The 17,840-nt window shown below is 36.5% G+C and overlaps 1 pseudogene; it reads right to left on the reverse strand.

Annotated features, from left to right (window-relative positions):
- Positions 1-306: 306 nt before the first annotated feature.
- Positions 307-17,840, reverse strand: part of LOC103267644 — a 44,952-nt pseudogene continuing 27,418 nt past the window's right edge.

Raw genomic sequence — 17,840 nt, forward strand, 5'->3', positions numbered from 1 at the left:
CAAAAACTCTGGTTTTCTAATGCAAAGCCTCACCCCCCAGAAGGACCACATTTTATTATGTCTTCTGATTTTTACCCTTTGAGTTTTATTTTCTCTTATTGCCTATTTTTTAAAAATGCAAGACACTGTATTCTTAAGTCAGCATAATTCCTCAGGCAAACGTGATAACTGACAGATTTAAATAGAGTGTGAACATATAGCTGAGAAGTAATTCCCTAAAAAAAGATAATAATGTTACTATTTCAGTTATTTTGGGGAAAAGTTAGTTTTATATCATCTAAAAGAATTTCTGGTTTCAAATTTATTGGTGACAAATATATTAATTTTCTGAGTCAAAATGGAGAGCTTCTCAAGATAAAGAGTTGGGCAGTCAGCAATGACAAATTAGTCAGGATAGCAGGAATCCAGAGTCAAGGCTGTTTTCACCATTTTGGCCCCCATACATAAGTGGGATCATAGCTGTGTGTAGCACTTGCTTCTGTCACAAGTGTAGCAGGTCTCCGTAGCACTGTCTTCCTCACAGATATTGCTCTGGGTAGCAGTCACTGTCTGGTTATCTAGCTCCACTTCTGTAGGATCACATTTTTTACAGAGGTTGGAGAAATGGTGTACAAATTTGGTACTCACTGGTGAGATGGGATCAGAGATATTCTTCCTGTTGTTCAGGAGCAATAATTCCTATGTTTCTATCCATAATGTTCTCATTAGTATCTTCAGGAGAATGAATGATCCCGGAAGTAACCTGGGCACACTTACATATGTTGTCAACAAGAACAATCTCTTCATCTTCATCTTGGGTTGCTGCAAGAACAGCCTTAACAAAAATGGCCAGAACTCCTCAGAATAGCAAATAGTTCTTAATCTTGATTCCACTTCTTTTGAAAAACCCAAATTCTAAAGTGAGTCAGACTTCCTCTAAGGTTTAATATGGAATTACAACAAAACTTTTTATAAAGGTACAAAGAAGTAAATCACGAATAACTCTATTTGCAGAAAAAGGGCCTGCTGCCTTGTTTTATTTTATTTGTTTGGACCCCGGAAAGGTAAAGTCCTGTCAGTAATGTAGAATTAGCATTTAGATACACAAACAAACACAAAGTCTTTTACTTTTTCTCTCAGTTTTTAACACTTGGTGTCATTTGAGAAATAGATTTCACATCTAAAATAGAAGGAAGAAGTGAAGGAGTTTTCAGTGACCTAAGCAAACATAATTTTTATGCATTTTATGCATATTCTAATGCATATTTTAAACATAATTTTTATATCTTAAGCAAACATAATTTTAAAAAATGTTATCAGAGTGGTCCCATACTCTTTAACTTTTGAACTCAACATTATTATAACAGTTAAAATAGTTTGTGTTCTGTTTTGCATTTTGTGTCAGAAACTATAGTATTCTCCTGATTTGGTAGGGTTTTGGGGATGGATCTAGGGGCACTGCAGGTGCTGACTGTCACCTGTAAGCCTGAGTTCTCGTCTCTTTCTGTAAGCCTCTTCTGGCTCTCTTATAACATTTCCTCATCTCTCCATTCTGCTACTGCTGCTCCTCCTTGTTTACTTGTACCACAAATGCCCATAAATCCTTTCCATAATGTCCCATATTTAGGGATTCACCTTTTCTTCCCTTATAGTTGGAAAACTAAATATTTATATTGTTTTTGCATATACAGCAATTAAGATATTTTCTTTCATCCTGGACATGATCTTTCATAAGCAGGCTCATAAATATATGTTTTTCTGAACCCATTGTCCTTAAACACTTGCTCTGAGTAACTCCTTTTACTCCTAAAATATTGAGGGCACTAAAAAAGCTTTTCTTGATGTAGCTATATCCACCAATGTTTATCCTACTAGTAACTAAAAGAGAAAATTAAAAATATCGTTATAGTCTCAATGTTTGTACCCTCTCAAAATTCACATGTTGAGACAATCTCCAATGCTACTGTATTAAGAAGTGGTGCCTTTAGGAAGTCAACAGGTCATGAGGGCTTGTGGGATTAATTCCCTTATTAAAGAAACCTACAAAAGCTGATTTGCCCCTTCTACATTGTGACGACACAGTGCGAAGATGCCATCTATGAACCGGTAATTAAGACCTTACCAGATGTTGAATCTGTGTGTGACTCGATTGTAGACTTTGTAGACTCTAGATAAATTTCTGTTGTTTATAAGTCATCCAGTTTATGGTATTTTTGTTATAGTAGCCTGAATAGACTAAGACATGTATTTATATATTAATGCATATTATATATTAATACATAGATCTATATTGGTTGTTTAAAAAAATAACACTAAAATTTCAGTTAAGCAAGGTGTGTAAGTTCTAGAGAGTTGCTATGCAACATTGTGCCTGGAGATAACAACATCGTATTCTGCACTTAAAAATCTGTCCAGAGGATAAATCTCATGTTATGTTCTTACCACCCCAAAACAAATTAACAATAATAAACCCACTGAAGTTTAATACGGATTATATCTTTTCATGAAAAAATAACTGTATTTTCTAAAACAATAACAAAAAATTTAGTAAGAAAGGGAACTTTGGTGTACATTTTCACAAATCTTTTTAATGTCTGGCTTAATAGAAGATAGTGGATTATTATTTCTGCTTCTACATTCATATCGTGGCAATTTGTTGTTTTGGCTGAAGTCTTTTAAAAAATCTGCCTAAGTATCTGAACTATGGGCATTATTCGAAGAAGTATATGAAGAAACATTCTAAGCGGAATACAGTTACTTCTGTTATGATGGCACATATGAGTTCCTAAAAAGCACTGAGTGATTTTTTTTTAAATACTTTAAAAACCATAGGGTTTATAAGGAGACGAGGTTAGGGATATAGTGCTCAAAAACTTCTGTGACACATACAGAAAAGCCAGGTAGTAGTCTAATTAAACAACAGGACTCTAATAAAAATGGTAGCACAATTTTACTATTGTCATATTTATTCATTTTTAACTATTTACATTAAATACAGCACTTTACCTTGAAAATACAGCACTTTACCTTGAAAAAGATCTGAAGTTTGTTTGTGGAACTGGGTGTTTTCACTACCACCAGGTTGGCCCACCTGGCTTCCTGGGTCACCATCCCAGGGGTGAGAGGAAGAGAATAAATGAGAGATGAAGAGAGAAAAAAGGAGGACACAGAGGGAAAATATCAAAAATTCTGAGAGGAGATGAGAAAATTAAAGAGAAGGAGCTCTATTAAATACCACTTGATTATTAAAGAGAAAATCTGAGAGATGTAAATGTGCCAAGAAGATCCGCACTGCTTGCTGTGAGGTTCACTTTTGTTTTTTGTTTTTCACTGATCTCAGCTGGTCTGGAGCTGGTGGTACTCCTAGTGATTCCCATGGGATGTGACAGAAGTAAACTTTCTATGAGGGGTCCCAAAATGATAGAGAAGCTGGGTGTCTTCTTCTAGCTCACATTTTCCACTGTAGAAATTGTAGGTCCAACAACATCAGTAAGGGTATCTGATCTCAAATCAGGCAAAGTGGGGACTAAAGGGAGGCCCAAACTTTACCTGTGCGATGATCACTTGTATACCTAATCTTGAATTGTACCCCACATCTTTAAAATTAAAAAAAAAAAAGAAATTGTGCGTCCAGAGGATTTCTCTGTATGTTGCACCGTGCCAGCTGGGGGTGTGGCGGTGCAGTTACGGAAGACCATTTCTTCTACCCTCTGATTGCAGCTTTTTTTGTTCTGTGATCCAAGGGTATGTCTTAGCCTCACTCCTGAGTTCTAAGATATTCAGGGTGGTATGCTTGCCTGTGGACATTGCGAGTTGGATTTCTGTGTTGGAGTAGGGAAACTGAAGCCAGGAAGCTCCAATTCTGCCACCTTGATTATGTTACTTATAAAAATTGTTTATCGGGCAAGAACACATGAGATTCATTCCTTCCCTCTAAAATGGAAAGTCTAATATCAGGATATGTGCTAACCCTAGCTGCTGATGTGAATTACCTAGATAATCTTAATAATGAATACTTTACCAAAGTGAGCTCAATTAAAATTTCTGGATGATCTTCTAGGACAACAGTGTGAGAGTCACAAAATCAAAGTTACTCAAAAGTTTGAAGTAAAAGGAATAGCAATTATTGAATAACCAGAGAACAGGGAATAATGATTTTCCATTAGGAAGCACAGTTTGAAATGCTGTCTTACTATCAAGAAAAATAGTGAGACCAATAATATGAGTATGTTAAAGAATTAGTAAATTAAGAAAACAATTCTTTCAGATGTAATATTTAAACAGTTTAGGGTATCATGTGTGGCTTAATATAGGTGCCTAAACAACACACGCAAGATTCAGTTCCTCTCTTTTTCTCTCTCGCTCTGTTTCTCTTGTTTTTATCTCTGGGTTGGCTTAATTTTCAGAAAGATTTTCCACAAGGTTGAAAAATGGCCAGCATAAATTTTGGTCTCACAAGACTCTCAATGCTTAAGATTATAGGGAAAGATAATAAACTCTGGGAAAATACCAGAGAGAACTCTGACCATATCTGATAGAAGTTAACTTCATCTCAACCAAATGGAATAAATGAGGGGTATTTTCCCAAAAAGGATATTGAACAAATCTCTGTCTCTCCTCTCTCCTCTCTCCTCTCTCTCTCTCTCTCTCTCTCTCCCCCACACACACACATGTGAACACACACACACACACACACACAAAGTACATGAACATGTAGTGCATCAGGTCTCTTATAAAGTACATCTCACTTCAGTTTGTGAGACATAATCATATTAAACTCAAACTTGAAATAATTTTGTTGTCATCAAGACAGAGTAAAATAATCTTACATATTAAGTATTTCAATAATTTTCTATATTAACTCACAGTGAATTGAGAACTAAAATAGCATTTCACATTATTTGAGAGATCTATTCACTTTTAGGTTTTTTTTTTTTACAAGTACCTTGAAATAATAGCTATGCTTCAGACCCTCTGAAACTCTGGATGAAGGTAAAATTTACTTTGAATACTTCTGAAACTATAAAAGTACTGCCTGGGGTGTTGTCTATTGATTATATATGCAGATTACCTTTTTAAACTGCCTTTCTTAAGAGATATTAATTTGTGCTTGGAATATTTTATGTCCTTGGTAGCTTGATTGATTTTGAGCAAAGTTAGTAAAACATAGATTTTTTACTTAGGCAAAATTCAGTAGAAAGGCTTTCACCTGACATCTGTCAGATATTATTGAGGCTTTGATATAATTCCCCTTATATAATATCCCATTTCATTAATAACAAAAAATAAGAGTGTAAACCAGATTCTGGAATGTATTACAATCACAGCTATATATATTATTCTAAACTACATTAAAGTGTCAATTCACTTCAATTACAACTAACTTGATAAATAATAATACCCTAAATATACTAGTTCTATATCTATTACCATTTTTTTTATACCAACAACTCCAAGAAGTAAGTAAAATTGTCTTAACATAAAACTTAGTTCATGGTTATCTGTAGTGGCATGGAGCAGTTTGTGGGGAGGCAGGACTCCCATAGTGGGTTGGGCATGAACAGTGGGAAAGGAGGGTTTGGGTGCATGTAAGAGTAGAGATGGCAGCAGAGAACACAGTTTCAGATTCCAGAAAACACTCTAATCAGATGTATAGGTTATGTTATACATCGTGTGTGTCTATGGATGATTGTTCAATATGTTTAGTTCCTGTGTAGGGGAAGTGAGTTTACCTGGCAGGAATATAGACCACAGGCACTTGTGAAACTACCCATATAAAATTAACAAAGAGCCATGGGATAAAAACTATGGAAGAGACTCAAGCCCTGCAAAGTTGTAACTCTGGTTAGAAATAACAAATCTGTTGATTCTAAGTTTGTGTTTACTTCAATAGAGAGCAATTGATTATCTTCATGTTCTACAACCTGGGGAGGGTAGAAGCAGTCTGCGATGTTTATAAATATATTTCCCCCTAAACAATGAGCCCGAGTTCGCTGAGATCTTGATGGCATGCTGAATTTTGATCTGTTGAAAGGCTTGAGTAGCTCGAATCTCCAGGGAACCCACCTCCTACATACTTTATCTCCATAATGACTTACTGCCCAGGGGTCAGTAGCCAATGGTCAGGGGACTTGCTTTATAGATAGCCTTTCTGTTGTAAAACATAAGAATGATCTTTGAGATATTTTTCAGACTTTGCACTCTGATAAACCTGTGGCCTCTCCTAGACCTGGGATACATACCAAGGAGCTGACTCTATCAGTCCTGTGACCCCTTCCCAGAAACTGGCTCAGTGCATGAAAGCAGTTTTGACATCTTCCCCCCATGACTTCATCCTCAACTAATCAGTAGCGCCCATTCCCTGGGCCCTGCTCTCCAAATTATTCCTTTAAAAAATTTACCCTAGCTGGGCTCGGTGGCTTAGCCTGTAATCCCGCGCCTTTGGGAGGCTGAAGTGAGTGGATTGCCTGAGCCCGCGGGTTCGAGACCTGCCTGGGCAGCGAGACCTCATCTCTGCAATAAATCAAAAAATCAGCCGGGCAGTGCTGGCACATGCCTGTAATTCCGGCTACTCGGAAGGCTGAGGCGGAAGGATCGCCGGAGCCCAGCAGGTCAAGGCTGCTGTGGCCGGGAGTGGCCACTGCACTCCAGTCTGGGCGACAGAGTAGAGACTCCGACTAAAAAAAAAAAAAATTACCCTAAATTCTTAGGGAGGCAGATTTGAGAATGATCTCCTGTCCTTCTTGCTCAGTTGCTTTGTGGCATTGAACTCTTACTTTATAACAGCCGTCTGTCAGTCTTAGTTTTTCTGGGAAAAGAGCATAACAGCCTAGCCAGGCTGTAACACCTGTGCTACAACAGGGTGCTGGGGACAGAAAGACCTGGAGTGCCTAAAAGAAGGAAATGGTCATAGCATTACTAGGAGTACACACGAGAATCATCTGCTGGATAAATGTGCACTGTACGATTGTGTAGGTCTGGGACAGGACTTTAGCATGTTTGTTTTAAAAGCCACAGAAATAATACATTTGGTCTGTGGTGAGAACCACTAGTAAAATAAGATTTCAGTGTGCGGTAGCAGCATTCGTGACCTCAATGGTACCTGGGAAGAAAAGGCAGAGATCTAAAGTCAATGAGGTGAGGGATAGATTGTAATGTAGTGTAAATTTCTCAAGGTGAATGTTTCAGAGCAATTATGGATATACATTGTTTAAAAGGAAACAACAGTGAGTACTTTGGTTTTGTGTGTTTATTTGTGTGCTTGATGTTTTTGTACTGGCTGTATGTCACAGTAATGAATCTACCAATCTGTGGAGGCATTCGAACATTGAGGTAAAGTATGAGTCTTTGCAAAAATGCAGTGGTCAGCAGTCAGCAATTTATAACCAGTGTCTCTCAAAAAATTCAGGCAAGCAGTTTACTTCAAAGATGTCTATCATATGTAATGAGTCCCCAATCAATCCAAGGATTTTGAGAAACACTTTTTTGGGGAAAAAAACTGCAAGAGAAAAATCAAGAAATGTATTTAAGTAATAATATCCAACAGCAAAATTGGGCAAGGGATATGAATAGACAATTCATAGTAAAAATACTAATAGCAAACAAAAAGAAAAAGAAAAAGAAAAGATGTCTGAACTTCCTGATACTAACAATAATAATTTAAGTAAGGAAATAATTTTTAAACTACCAAGTTGGCAAAAATTAAAATGTAATAGAATTGGTATAAGTTTCCTATGGCTGTTGCAACAAATTACCACAAAGTAGGAGGTTTAAAACAATACAAAATTATTCTCTTACAATTTGGGCAGTCAAAACTCCACAATCAATTTCAAGGTATTAGTTGAGCTGGTTACTTTTGGACACTCTGGGAGGCTCCACTGAGTCCTTGATTTCACATATTTTATGTCTTTGTTCTAGATTTTCCACATGGTACTTTTTCACACACGCCAAACCAATTGTTCATATTTCCCAGATATTTGCTATATTTCCAATCATCTTAAAGATATCACCTCATCAACAAGGGTACATGCATAATGAACATTTGTATACCTAACTCTGAATTGTACTCCACATCTTCAAAAAAAAAATTTTTTTTTAAAGATATCTTTAAACATTTTATCTCCTCAAACATTAGTACAATTATTTAAAAGTCTCTTGGGGACCCTTGTTCTCTTTGCAGCCTTTTCTAGCATCTGGAGGCCACATTCTTTCCTTGGCTTCTGACCTCTTCTTCTGATTAATTACTCCAATCTCCTGCTTTCACATCACATTGCCTATTTCTATATCAAAACTCTCTCTTCCAAAGACAGAAGAAGAGGTCCACACACAATATCCAGAATAATTTCCTCATTAGGTTTATATTCTTTGTGCCTGACATTTTTTCTCTTAACCTGAAGTTTGTTACAAGAGGATGTCTATGCCCATATTACCCTAAATTCGCCAGATCACGTCTGACCTCAGAAGCTAAGTTTGTTACAAGAGGCTATTGTTCACTTTTATTGCTATACAGTAGGACTTTGTATGGAATATGCCACAATCTATTCTATTTTACTATGGATACAAATGTGGATTATTTTATTTTTACTATTTTAAAACTAGTGCAGCTACACTTATCTTCTAATTGGTGTTTTTACCTTCTTTCAGTCAATCAAGAAAATTATTCTTATATTCTCCTATCTTCTGTCCTAGTCTTGCTGTGTTATTATAATTCTCTTTATATCGTAAATCTCTTAAGACATTATAAAAATTAGACAGTCATGATTCATTTGGGTATACCTCCATACTATTTTCATTTCATTTTTTTTTATGTAGTGCTTTCTTATTAGATGGTTATCTTTCTGCCTAAAGAATATTCTTTATATTTCATTTAGTGTGACTCTGCTAATGCCAAACCATCTTAGTTTCTAGTCATCTCAAAATGTCACCATTTTCATCTTAATTCTTGAAAATAAAATGTTTATTTTCCTTTTATACATGCTTTTATTTTTAAAAACTTTTATTGTGTACATTTAAGGTATATGATATAATATTTTAATAGACTTTTTTTTTCATTAATCAGTATTTTTTTATTATGGTTTTGTGGGGTACAGTTAAGGGTTAGGTGTACAATGACATTTCATTCAGGCACCCTGTAGATAAGAAGTGTTTTCCCATCCCCCGACAGATATTTGCTACTGTTAATCCCATCCCCCTCCCCCCCATATTTTCCCAGTACCATTAGTCATTTTCTCATAGTATTGCATTGGATGTTCAAGGTCCATTATATGAGTGAGAACATGTGATATTCGGATTTTTGTTTTTGTGAGAGGTCACTCAGTATTATAGACTCTAGTTCCATCCAGGTTGCAGCAAAATTCATGATTTTGTTCTTTTTTATGGCTGCGTAGTATTCCATCGTGTATATGTACCACATTTTTTTAATCCAGTCCTCTTTTGATAGGCAGCATGGTTGTTTCCAGGTTCTTGCTATTATGAACAATGCTGCGATAAACATACGTGTGCAGGTATCTTTTTTATAGAGTGATTTGTGTTCTTCAGGGTATATTCCCAGTAGGGGGATTGCAGGGTCATATGGAAGGTCAATTTTTAGAGCTTTTAGGAATCGCCACACTGCTTTCCACAGAGGTTGCACTAGTTTACACTCCCACCAACAGTGTAGAAGTGTTCCCTTTTCACCACACCCTCTCCAGCAGCTGTTATTTTTTGAGTTGTTGATAATTGCCATTCTGACTGGAGTTAGGTGGTATCTCAGTGTGGTTTTGATTTGCATCTCCCTGATGATTAGTGAGGTTGAGCATTTCTTCATGTGTTTGTTGGCTGCTCGAATGTCTTCTTTTGTGAAGTGTCTGTTCATGTCTTTTGCCCATTTTATAATGGGGTTGTTTGTTTTCTTCTTTTCAGTACGTTTCAGTTCCTTGTAGATCCAGGATGTTAAGCCTTTGTCAGACCTAGAGTTGGCAAATACTTTTTCCCAGTCTGTAGGCTGTCTCCCTGCTCTCTTGATGGTTTCTTTGGCTTTGCAGAAGCTTGTCAGTTTAATTAGGTCCCATTTGTCTATCTTCTCTCTTAAGTCCTGTGGGTTTTGGGTTTTGTACAGGAATTGGATGCCAGTTTCGATTTCCGTGAGAGTATTTCCTTCCTTTTCTAAGGTTCTTATGGTTTGAGGTTTTACATTTAGGTCTCTGATCCATTTGGAGTTAACCTTTGTGCATGGGGATAGATAGGGGTCCTGTTTCAATCTTCTGCATGTGGTCAGCCAATTTTCCCAGCACCATTTACTGAATAGGTTCTCCTCTCCCCATTGGTACGTGGTGGGGGCTTTGTCGAAGATGAGTTGGTTGAGAAATTGAGGTTTTGCTTCTGGAATCTCAATTCTGTTCCATTGATCTATATGCCTGTTCCTGTACCATTAATAGACTTTTAAAAGCAGTTTTTGGTTCACGGTAAAATTGAGCTAAAGGTACAGAGATTTCCCAGACATTCTCTACCCTCACATATATAACCTCCTCCATTATCGACATCTTCCACCAGAGTGGTACATTTGTTAAAATTTGTTACAACTGCTATGTCACATTGCTGTGTCTACCTTGGCATGTCATGGTCACCCCCAATCCATAATTTACATTAGGTTTCACTCTTGGTGTTGCACGTTCTATGGGTTTGGACAAATGTATAAATACATATATCTACCACTATGGTATCATACAGAGTAGTTTCATAAAAATTTTCTTTGTTTCACTTATTTATCATTTCCACCAGTCCCTGGCAATCCCTGATCATCTCAGTGTCTCTATAATTTTGCCTTTTCCAGAATGTCATACTGCTGGAATAAAACAGTATGTAACCTTTACAGATTGGTTTATTTTACTTACAAGGTGTTATTGACTATAACCACCTTGTACTGCATAATGTTTTGATATATACATATACAGTAAAATGATTACAACAGTCAGGCCAATTACATATTCATCACTCACATAGTTACCTTTTTTGTGGTAAGAACATATAAAATGTATTCTTTTAGCTAATTTCCAGTGCACAATTTGATTAACTATGTTCCTCATGCTCTACATTAGATATCCAGAAATGTGTTAATTATCAATTTCTAGGTTGACAGTAAACTTTCAATACATTAAAAATTTATTCCATTATTTTTTGACTTTCACTATTTTTGTTGAGAAATTAGAAGTCAGTTTTACTTTTACTCCTTTGAAGGTAATGCCTTTTTTTCTTGCTTTTAATGTTTTTTCCTTTTCTTTCTTTTTACCAGTTTTTTGCTGTCGGGCTAGATGAATAAACAGATGTTCAAACTATCCACTGAGTCCTTGATTTCACATATTTTATGTCTTTGTTCTAGATTTTCCATATGGTACTTTTTCACATACCCTAAACCAATTGTTCATATTTTCCAGTTAATTGCTATATTTCCAATAATCTTAAAGATATCACCACATCAGCAAGGGTAACTGCATAATAAACATTTGTATACCTAACCCTGAATTGTACTCCACATCTCCAAAATAAAAAAAAATTTTTTTAAAAGATATCTTTAAACATTTTATCTCCTTGAACATTAGCACAATTATTTAAAAGTCTGTTGGGGACCATTGTTCTCTTTGTATTATCTATTTTTTTCCTGCAGGTTCTTGCTCATGAACTCTTAACTCCTCTGTGTATTAACTTAGAATATGTGCCAGATATTATATTTGAAAAAAAATCCACGAGCTTTAGAGAGTATTTGTGTTATATAAGTTCATTTGCCCACATCCTTGTAAAACAAGTCAGTCTTACTAGTATTGAAAACCTGCTCTTCTACATAATCCTTTTCCTATAACACTTAGCAGGTATTTTAAAAATTCTCCTGTAGCCTCCTGATCTGCAAAATCTGCCTTGCCTGAATTTTTAACAGGTTTTTTTTTTTTTTTTTTAGGTGTATAACTTTTTGAAACCTGTCAGTCAACCAGTACTACCTAGAAGGGTTTAATATTTTCCTACTGTGGGTAACATGGCTATAAATTTCATTGACTTTCAACCTCACAACAATGCTGTCCGCTATGCTTTTTAAAAAAGACAGTCTTCATCTCATGAATCCATGAATGTAGACACTTTTCCATCTTTTCCATGGCTTTGTTACACAATATGAATGTTACCTTAGCACTGTCCTGAGTGGTCTCATGTACAGAGAATTGGTGAATTCCCTCTTTCTTTTGCTAAATGTACCATATTGTTGATTCATTAACGTTGAACTCACAGCCAACAGCTCTAGAACTCATGCCTGAGAGAAGCTTATCCAACACACGCATTTTCTTCATAAGGCACCTCACAGACTTCGTGTGCTTAGGAATCCTAGGCAGCACTTCAGCGCTACACTTGGGAGACATTTAAAGCAACAAAATCACAATAAAAAGGCACAAAATGGACAAATTTGGCACTAAATAGATTGCAAAAAGAATACTTGTTTTCTATATGATAGCTGAATGAGAGTGCAGTATATCTACTTGTTTAACTCTCTTGGAAAAATGCATGTTGGATGACTGTGCATGTCTGCACGTGACTATGAAAGTGCTGTGAGTATTGATTTTAGGGTTTCATATATACTTTAGTGCGTAGACAAATTTGCAAATACAATATCCTTGAATAATGAGAGAATAATGTTCTGGGGTTTCCTAAAACAAGTTTTGTGCTTTACAATTTTTGTGAGTTACTTAGATGGTGTGAAGCGAGGATGGAGAATTTCTGTGAGGGTTATTACTTCCAGTACACCATTATTCCAGTAGTGCAGGCTTTCAGAGTCCCAATCAAAAACAAGGAAAGTCCAAGAATCCATCTTTTTTCACCTTCTTTTGCTAACATTGTCAAGAATACATCTCAATCATTGAGTCACTTTTTCTGGAACTGGCAAGTGGCCTAAAGGCAAAACATTTCAGACTTTATTCTCAATTTCTGTCATGATCTGTTATTAGCTTTCACTAATAACACATTTTAAAATATTATTATATCCTGATCATTTTCACATCATCAGGATGAAAATTTATAAGACTGGACTCCAAGATTTTTTAAACCTGGACTGAAAAATACACTATTATGTTTATGGGTTTGTTTTGTTAGGAACACAGGAATAGATAATGTGCTTGGGACTGATAGAAGTGTGGTTTCTTCTGAGGAGTGCAGACAATTAAATTTTCAGTCATTCTGGAAAGGTCAGAATGAGGCTCAGGAGATGAGTTTTATAGACTGAAGTGAAGTGAAGGTCATTTTCTTCTGAGAGGTGGAGTGTTTTTGGTGGTGGTGTTGGTGAAAGTAGTAAGCTGCTCTGGGTCATGAGCCTGGTAAAGAATCTAGGACAGGACTGGTTCTGGGCGATAGTTGTAAATTACTCCCTCGCTCGACTTGCCTTTTATTATACCTTCAGCAAGATATCATTACGTTCAATAACCTGGAGTCAATTGTGTCATGGAGAATTATGGATGCAATCATCCCAATTCAGTAGAAAGGAAGATAGCTCTCTTCTTCTGAGATCAGAGTGTAGTTTGCACTGATAAAGGACAGCTATGCCCAACTTAGCTGTGACCCACAGTGGCCTCACATGAAAGCAATATGATGAGCATACTAGTTTCTAGGGCTGCCGTAACAAAGTACCAAAAACTAGGTAGCTTGAAACAACAGACATGTATTGTTTCACAGTTCTGGAGGTAAGCAGACCTAAGTCAGGTTGTCATCATGGTCTACTTTGATGGCTCTGGGGATAATTCTTCCTTGCTCCTTCTAGTTTTCTGACCATTCTTGGTGTTCTTTGGCTTATAGATGCATTGCTTCTATTGCATGACTTTCTTCTCCTTGTGTCTTCATATATTCTTTCTTCCATATGTGTCTTTCTCCAAGTTTCTCCATTTTAAAAAGGACACCAATTATATTGTGTTAGGGCTTACTCTAATGACCTCACCATAACTTAGTTAAATACACAAATACCTTATTTGGAAATTTTCAAAATCACATTTTGAGGTACCAAGGTTAGGACTTCTACACATCTTTTGGGGGGTGGGAGGGAGGGACACAATTAAATCCACCATACTGAGGAATCCAAGGAAAAATCGCCTTAGGGAACTGAACTTGAATACATGTGAGGTATGGTTCAAGAAAGTCCCCACTGTTGATTGGACCTTGAGGCAACATTTTTGTGGGTTATACCTATTCTAAAATATAACATAAGCAGAGTGTGGTATATACACATGTCAGGTTTCAGCCAGGGGAAGAGAGTCACTGTGAGTGAAAGGAGAAATTAAAAAAAAAAAAAAAAATAGGATTTAGACCAAATAATTGTGGAAAGATTTGATGAAAACAAGATTCAAAAGAAGAGAAGTTGGAGGCTTAGAAAAAGCATTCTTAACAGTCTGTTTGAGAAAGCAGCCATAGCCAGCTAGCAAAGAGGACTTAGAAGAGAGACACTTAGTGGGGAATGAAGGGATGGGACTCTGTTGCTTTATTTTAGCTGCCCCCTGTGTGTGTCTGCAGCCAGGCATCTGTGTTGGGCCAGGAGACAAGGTCAGACAATAAGGGAAGTGATGAGAAAGAAAAACTGGATGTGAAATGAAGGATATACTGGGACCTTCTGGGGCTATCTACAAATTTGTGTCTTCTTATCTGACTATAAATAATTTCACTTCAACCTTCCTAAATCTGCCCAAGTGGCTTTTTCAGTCAATTCTAACCTTGAAACATAGAGGAAGGGGATCCTGGAAACATAATTCTCATCTTTAACAATGTGTCACAAGAGAAGAACAAAGTTCTGCTGGGATTCACAAATTGGATATGAAACAGAAGTGAAATTTTATTACAAAGTTAATGGAATTATAAGAAAGAGATAAAGGGAAGTTATATTAAAGGGTTATATTGTCTTATTTCATAGACTAGGAAAGTTAATAAAGTGATCTACATTTATATAAGGCTTATGAGAAAGAAAGTAAGCCCTGCCTATGGCCTGGGCATACACACTAACCTTTCCTTTTGAATATTGAATGTAAAACTCAGGAGAATCAAATTTTAGTTTTCATATATCGAGTCACTGACTGACTTAGTATACTTCAACACACATTTGTGTACCTACTTTATGTTTGAGTGAAGATGCTTGGCCAGGTCTTGGTTTCCCTACTGCACTTCCCTGCTTTCTCTCCTCTCAAAATACTGAGTCAGTATATTAGTCAGGGCTCTCCAGAGAAACAGAGCCAATAGGAGATATATTTCTTTTTGTGTCTCTCTCTCTAAAATATATGCTATATGTATAACTATTTAGTATAACTTTAGTATAAAAAATTTATTAAGTCCCTGACTTAACAACGGTTTGACTTAGAGTTTTAAACTTTATCATGGTGTGCAAATGATATACATTTGGTAGAACCGTATTTTTGAATTTTAATCTTTTTGCAGGCCATCAATATGTGGTACAATACCCTCTTGTGATACTGTGATACATGGCTTCCAGTCAGTCACATGATCAAGGGGATAAACAACCCACACTCTAAGTGTGTTGTGTGACCAGATAATTTTGCTCAACTATAGAATAATGTGTTTAAGGTAGACTAGGCTAAGTTAAGCTGTGTTGTTCAGTAGGGTAGCATATTAAACTCATTTTCAACTTAAAATGTTTTCAACTTACAATGGGTCTATTGCAACGTAACCCCATTATGTCAAGGAGCATCTGTATATATTATACCTATAGAAATTTGCTCCTACAGTTATGAAGGCTGAAAAGCCCAAAATCTGGAGGGAGAAATGACAAGCTGGAGACTCAGGAGAGCTGAGGGTGTAGTTCTATTCTGAAGGCTTGAAGCTGTCAGGCGCAAGACCTGGGAGGAGCCAATGTTTTCATTATAGTTCAAAGATAGGAAAAAGTCAATGTCCCAGTTCAAAGATAGGCAGGAGAAATTCTCTCTTGCTTTCTCAGAATTTTTGTTCTATTCAGGCCTTCAATTGACTGGTTGAGACCCACCTGTATTAGGGAAAGCAATCTGCTTTACTCCATCTACCAATGTAAATGTTAATCTCATCCAAACAAGTTCTATAGAAACATCCAGAATAAACTTTGATCATATAGCTGGGTATGTCATGGCACAGTCAAGTTGACATATAAAATTAATACACTATTCTCAAAAACTTTTAGATTAAAACCTATTTATACCCCGTGAAGGATTCTGAGTTCTTTATTATTACCTTAATTTAGGAGATTTAATTAGTTTTTTTTTTCAATTTGAGTATTGTATAGTCTTGTTTCTCCTGCATCTCCATTACAAACATAAAAACAAAACAAAACAAAAATCAAGCAATTAATTCAAGAGTCCCCAAGGGAGATGCTGACTTTGTTCAGGGGCATTTGGCAATGTCTGAAGACATTTTTGATGGTCATAGCTGCAAAATAGGGGGTGGAGTCTACCCTCAGCATTGAGTGAGTAGATGTCAGGAATGCTGTTAAGCATCCAACAATGCAGAGGGAAGCCTCAAATGACAAAGCATTGTCTGGTACAAAATATCAATGTTGTTGTTGTTGAGAAATCCCAAACGATAATCCAAGAGAGATTTGAGAAACAATTTCAGTTTCAGGGCTGGGTGCGATTGCTCACACCTGCAATTCCAGCACTTTCGGAGGTCAAAGCAAGAGCTCAGGTTTGCGACCAGCCTAGGCAGCATGGTAAGACCTGGTCTCTACAAAAAAATTTAAAAAATTAGACATGGAGGCATGTGACTGTCGTCTAAGCCACTTGGGAGACTGAGGTGGAAGGATTACCTGAGCCCAGGAGGTTGAGGCTGTGGTGAGCTGTGACCATGCCACTGCACTCCAGTGTGGCAACACAGCAAGACCTCAACTCAAAAAAAAAAAAAAAAAAGAAAAATTCTTTTTCAGCCTATTTAAAGATGTTCTCTTTGTTCACTGAATAAATGTAAAAGTTGATAGAAATTAATAATTTCAAGATCTAAAGATTTAAAAAAAAGAGTGACCAGGACATTTTTACCAAGAAAGGATCTGGATAAAGATGATCAGAGGCACTTTTAGTTTTTAGAGAACATTTTTTCTTCAACGCTTAGCTGACTCCTTTTCCAAGCTGGTTCACCAGATCTTCATTTGTTTGCTCAATAGGAAGCCTGGCAGATTATGTCAGCATTTAATAAGAGGTGCTTTTCTCCTAAGTCAGTGCTTTAGAAGGAGAGAATTCATTCATATCAATTATCAGATAGTTGAAGCACATATGTGTGACTTGTCAAAAGTGATGGTCTATAATTTTTCAAGTGATACTCAAGTATCAGGTAGGCCCTAGGGAGATTGTATAATACTTTTGCTTTGTATTCATTAAATGATTTCAGGGGTGAGGTATTAGAACAATGGTCACTTCAGAGGACTGAATAACATTTCTGGTTGATGTTTCCCAGGGCAAATGTTAGCAGAGGGTGTGTTATGGGGTGTCTCCACATTTCCCATCTACACTCCTTTACTGCACCCTCTCCTTCACTGCCATACACCTATGCACACACTGAGAGTATGGCTCACATTGTGAATGTCTAGTTGAGTAACAAAAATGGAAAGTAAGAACATTGGTTTGTGTAGGGAAAAGCTGTTCTTTTTAGAATAATATGTTTTTTTTAACCTTTGTATTTTGAGAAAGCATGTCAGGTCCTTTTTTTGCTAATGCGAGGAACTAGCTCATTAGAAATCTGGCCAATTTCCTCTGTATGGCACAGACATAGTTTTTACTTGCCAATTTCGAAGCTCTAATGATCTAATTTGATAACTTGGAGAGATGTGAAGGTTATCATCTAAGTATCTTATTTATGCTATTAAAGGGTTTCTACTTTACATTTCATCTAAAATTTAA

Source organism: Carlito syrichta, unplaced genomic scaffold, assembly GCF_000164805.1.
Source record: "Carlito syrichta isolate Samal-C Ts95f unplaced genomic scaffold, Tarsius_syrichta-2.0.1 Scaffold308192, whole genome shotgun sequence".
Taxonomy (NCBI): domain Eukaryota; kingdom Metazoa; phylum Chordata; class Mammalia; order Primates; family Tarsiidae; genus Carlito; species Carlito syrichta.